The sequence below is a fragment of the Solanum stenotomum genome, chromosome 12 (genome assembly GCF_019186545.1).
Source record: "Solanum stenotomum isolate F172 chromosome 12, ASM1918654v1, whole genome shotgun sequence".
In the NCBI taxonomy this organism is placed as follows: domain Eukaryota; kingdom Viridiplantae; phylum Streptophyta; class Magnoliopsida; order Solanales; family Solanaceae; genus Solanum; species Solanum stenotomum.
In genome coordinates, this window is record NC_064293.1 from 77,583 (window position 1) to 83,841 (window position 6,259).

Below are 6,259 nucleotides of genomic sequence, written 5' to 3' on the forward strand. Positions count from 1 at the left end.
GAAGGAGAGAGAGTTTTTGAAAATATTAGTTTGTAAAAAGTAGTGTTGAATCTTTGACCATGGCACAGTTTGAGACTTTACAACATCTGACTTAAGTATCAAATCTGTTATCTAATCTTTGTTGAAGATTGTAGCTTGATTGCTGTGAATTTTTGAGATCCTCTCAAAAATTCTGCCCAGTCTTGATTTGCAAGAAAAAAAATGCTCGTTTGAAAGAATTTTTGAGACCCCCTCAAAAATCATGCCCTAGTTACTGATTTACGAGAAGAAATGCTTTTGAAAATTCTGCCCCAGTATCGAGATTTTGCAAGAAGAATGCTCTTTGGTGGAATTTTTGAGACCTTCTCAAAAATTCTGCCCCGGTTATACAGTCAAAAGGGGAAATGAAATTTTTATTATGATAAAACCAAACTCCATAGGAGCGCCTATGTATCCCCTCTTAAACGGGAATCAGGTTTGACGTAGTTCCAAATACAAGAGCATAAGACATTAAACAGAGCATTCTTAAGCAATATTGAAATGATAGATTTTGACCAACTTTAATGCCCATATGCTAACATGGGTACTTTCTTTGTCTGAATGTAGAAAACTTGAACTTAAATGACGCAAGCCTTATTTGGAAACTGGTTCAAGTAAACTTCGGCACGTTCATTGTTGGCGCGAATCCCTCCAAGCATATGATCTTGGTATCAATCAATTGCTGAATCTTGTCTTTTAGATCACGACATTCTTCTATGGTATGTCCTTTCATTCCCGAGTGATAAGCGCAAACCTTAGAGGGTTCAAACCATCTTGCACATGTATTCATCCTTATTTCACTGATAAGAGCGATGTGACCAGCAATCCTCAACTCTTTATAGAATTGGTCTATAGGCTCAGTCAAAGGAGTGTAAATTTTGATGGGCCTCTTCTCAACATTGAATAGGTTTTTGCGAATATGTTTTTTGAGTGAGGGTTTTGACATTGTGAACGGGATAAATAGCCTTTTGATATGGTAGATGAGGCTTTTGGGATGAAGGCATTTGATATGGAGGAATTTGAAATGGTATGAGCGGCGCATAATACCAAGGGACTTGGTGTAGAGGTGTTTGATATTGAGAAGCTTGTAAGATAGGACTCAGCAGACGCGGAGTAAGATATGTAGGTCTGGAAGCATAAGCATGATGTTGAGGAGGATATGGGTAATTTGGAAAGTGGGTGTTCTTCGGAGGCATTTGAGCGGAGCTTGGCTGATTTTAAGAAGTAGGGTAAGTTGGTGGAGGATGAGAAGTAGGGTGAGTTGGTAGAGGATTATCTTGGAGAGTGGCTTGACTTGTGATATGCGGCTTATCTATGTTTGTCTCCAGAGTGGGATCGACAGAGAGTAACAACTTGGCCCACCCGCGCATATCAGACACTTCTTCTTCTAATTCCCTTATCTTTTTTTCCAAACGTGAGATCAATTCGTCTAAATGATGCTTCTTTTCAATAGTCTTACTCATAACCTTCTCATTAACTGCTTTCCTCTTCTCTTTGTGGTTCTCATTTGGAAGATAGCGTCCTTTGATCGCGTGTGGTAAACCATGGTATACAGATCAACCGTTGGGGAAGGGTAAAAAATAAAAGAAAACCCAAGTTAGAGTGTTGCATTAATTGAGATAACAAACACATTGCTTTAAGATAAACGCCCTAAATGCAAGGAGCCTCGTTGAGTCAGATGTAGGCCTAAGACGACATATAAGTAATGCACAATAATTAATTCAAGCCTTATTTGCCAATTGGAGTTTAGAGTTAGAGAAATAAAAATGATCTTTATTTATTATAAAATTCGAACAATACATCATAATTGAAAAACAAAAACTGAAATAAACTAAGGGAAAGGGGGTAACAATGGGAAAATCATCCTAAATTCTGAAAATCTTGAAGGTATCGGTTCCAAGAGCTTGGCGCCAATTGACTTCTTGTATATGGAATGAGTTCATGCCCGATCATCAACACGTTGCGTGCCCATATATTTTCCCTTTCATCAGTGAGCCCATAGTATCTTTCTCCACTCAATTCTTTGTCTTTGACCTCTTTTAGGATCCATATGTAATACTCACGTATGCATAAGGCCTGCCGTGCACCTATAGGAATGGTCAACATCCGCTCCCATCTTCGAAGTATGATGTGGACTTATGGTTTATCTAATTCAAATTCATACTTAAACTGCTCCATGTCAAACCGGAGAGGTATTACTTGAGTTCGCCCAAATTGGCAGAGTACTTGAAGAGGAGCGTATGGTTGAACACTCTTAAAGACAATAAGCTCAATGAAGTATCGTTCATCGCCTCTTACTATTGCATGAGGGGTGGACAACCAATGGAGTTTCCATTGGATGCGGCGACTCTCGAGCTCTATCAAAAATATCTGCTAGTTCACGAATCCTACAGGGGCGGTGAAAGCTATCATTCTTCTTGGATGATTATCAATCTTGTTGTCATAACCAATAAAGATGTCTACTGTGTCAGAGCGTATATAGAAGTGTTCAATAGCCCATAACTGCAGCAAAATGTTGCATCCCTTGAAGAACATTCGACCATCGACGCATGCTGACAGACTCCTCATTATTTCCGCCAAGATCGTGGGTACTAGGGTTTTTCTAGGTTCGTCCTCTCTTTGAGCTAAATCTTAGACCACATAACCCAAACTTGTGTCAATCCTTCCCCTCATCTTAGGAAAAACGGGGGATCCTAATAGGGCAATGACAAAGGCATTTAGATGATAATTTGCCCATTCCTCGACGGAGCACTCAAACTCATCGATGAAAGAGTAATAAATATCCTCTCGGCCAAATCGTNGCTCATCGCCTCTTACTATTGCATGAGGGGTGGACAACCAATGGAGCTTCCATTGGATGCGGCGACTCTCGAGCTCTATCAAAAATATCTGCCAGTTCACGAATCCTACAGGGGCGGTGAAAGTTATCATTCTTCTTGGATGATTATCAATCTTGTTGCCATAACCAATAAAGATGTCTACTGCGTCAGAGCGTATATAGAAGTGTTCAATAGCCCATAACTGCAGCAAAATGTTGCATCCCTTGAAGAACATTCGACCATCGACGCATGCTGACAGACTCCTCATTATTTCCGCCAAGATCATGGGTACTAGGGTTTTCCTAGGTTCGTCCTCTCTTTGAGCTAAATCTTGGACCACATAACCCAAACTTGTGTCAATCCTTCCCCTCATCTTAGGAAAAACGGGGGATCCTAATAGGGCAATGACAAAGGCATTTAGACAATAATTTGCCCATTCCTCGACAGAGCACTCAAACTCATCGATGAAAGAGTAATAAATATCCTCTCGGCCAAATCGTGAATATAGAAAGTTGAAATGAATCCACCTAAGGTCTAAAGAAGGCAAGGTTGGATTTGACTTCATTCCTAGACTTTTTAGAAACTCCCTCGATGATGGATTATATGGTACCATCATTTCACACTCGTGGTATGGCAGGTCAATGAAACCACTTATCTCTTCAATCGTTGGTGCCAAGTCAAAATCCACAAACTTGAAGACCATCCTCACAAGGTCCCAAAATTCCAGCAATGCCCTAACCAGGTAAGGGTTTGGTATGACAAATATGAGGTAGGTAAGACTGCCCAACAACTGACGAATCTCTCTTTCGCGGTCTCTCTTGATATCAATCCACCAGTTCCTTAGCTTGTAGTTTACATCTACGACCATTTGCGGGTTTAGGGAGTTAAAAACATCCATGACTCTGCAAAAAAAAATAACAAACGACTTTTAAACTCCATTTTGGCAAAGTTTGGCTTAATTTAATTATTGTAATTACATTGACACATAAATATGCAATTTGTCTAAAAGGTGTTAGGGCCCTTTAGACGATAGGGTGGCTACTAATTGTGTGGATTGACACCAGGGGTCAAACCATCTAAGGTTTATGCAACATGTATGACCTAATTGAAAATTCTAAGAGTTGGCTTGACACGGACTTGAAAGGGATTCTATGCGAGAAGGCACATGGTTCCACGGTAGGAAAACTATCCGCATCAGCCATGCCTCAGCCATCTCTCTAATATAGGGTGTTTGAAGAGAATTGGAGTATTTGTGAGATGTGCTTAGTCACACACCATCACGAGAATAAAAATAAAAAGAGGAAGAGGGTCCCAAATGGGGGAAGTATGAGCGGAATGCTAGTTTATCAAAGCGGTAACATTTAACACTTAGGTGGAAAATAGTAACATATGAGCAGTTTATGAAACACGGTAAATAAATAAACAAGTAAATAAGTGCATGCATAAATAAAAGAAAATAAACATACAAACATATTGGAGAATCAAGCAAATAAGGAAAGAGGGTACAGGATTAAGCATGCGAGCAAACAAATAGGGAGAAAGGAGATGGGATTAAACATGAAAATTCAATAAGGAAGAAGGAAAGGGGTGGAACATGGAAAATACACTAACAAAGAAACAAATAAACAAGGAAATCAAATAGTATCTAAACAAAGAGATAATTGACAAAAAATAAAATGACTAAATAAGTAAACCCCGCACAAATCACTGAGACATGTAATGGTTAGAACTTAATTTCCCAAGCAGAGTCGCCATTCTGTCAAGCCCCATTTTTTACAAAACGACTTTTTGTGCTCGACCTAACAACTCTTTTGGGCTTTTGGTGGAAATTGAAGAGTCGTCACCTAACGAATTAAGGCGCGTTAGGGCACCTATCTAACCTAGCTAAATCTAATTAAGGGTCAACGAACCAGAGATCGGGTAAGAGTTCAAATTACCTCGAAGGGAAGGTGTTAGGCATCCCTCGAAATCCACAAATGTGGGTACCGGCCGTGTATCATGCAATTTATGTGGGGATTACAAGTAGCATTTAAGGTCACTTCATTTATTGGTTATTTAAACATGCTTGATAGATGATAACTAATAATAAACAATTAAGACCAATTTATTTATTTGTTATTTAATTAAGCATGTAAAACTAACTGATAACTTAACACTAAATAATTAACACAAATAAAATTAAAAGAGATAGCGAGAAGATAGAAAGTAGACAAATATATAAGCAAATGTCACTTTTTATTTAATTAAACTACCCTAAATAAATATAACTATAAAAAAAACAAGTAAAGGGAGAAAGGAAAGGGAGACTCTGATAGACTTTACAGATCAACACTCGACTTTCTTTATTTCGGTCGGCTTCTCGTAGGGACAGCAAAACCAAGGTTCGTCATTAAGACCGAGTCGATGTCATCATCTCCGTAGGACCTAAACTATCCCTACCCCACCATCGCTTGCTTTCCATCTCTAAAAGATGCCTAGCGACCCTTGTTTAAGGTCCAAGAGGCATTGGACTGCTATTAGGGTGGATTTAGACAAAGATAAAATATATGATTCCTAATAGGTCCACCTAGACGCCAAGTCAAACAAATAGGACAACACTTAGCACGTAAATGTCATATTGGCCTCTAGGTTTTTTTTTATTTAGCATGCTAGAAAACACACATAAAGTGAAAGGTCGCATGCTTAAGTGTGTGCATAGACAAGCAAACACTCAATATAACGAATAGATTAATTTTAAATGGGCGAAACTATTACAAGTCAGGTAAAGCTTATTAGACTGATTTAATTAGTAATTAATTTAAAATGGGCACTTTATAATAATGCAAATGGGCAAACGTATTTGAAAGCAATAGCAAATTTTTAATGTTGAAATGTTTATTTCAAGTGGCAGCAATTTATAAGACTGATTTTAAAGGTTGCAGAAAATTATTACAGAAAGCCGATTTCAGTTACCAATTGACTTTAAAAAAAAAGACAGAAATATTATTGCAAGAGAGTGATTTAATAACTCTGTTTTAAATGGTAGACAAATTTAATGTCGCAGTTAACATGCAGGAGAAGACATTGATTTATTTTAAGTAGAAATTACTTATTTTAGATAGAGAATATTCATAACAGACTAAAAAAGACATACTGAAAGTTTATTAGAAGCCTATAAATATGCTAATTAAGTGATTAACATGCTGAAATTTTATTAGCAACCTAATATAAATTTATTAACTGATAGGCTTAAGTTACTAAAACATGCAGAAATTATTCAAACTAACTAGTTAGCATCATCGATTTTATTGTTTTACTCCTATAGGCATGATTTCTAGATAAGAAATGAGAAGTCACTTGAAATCTATATGCATAATTTCTACACCCAAATAATATATTAATTATGTAACTCCTATAGGCATAGTATCTAAATGTGCACAAGT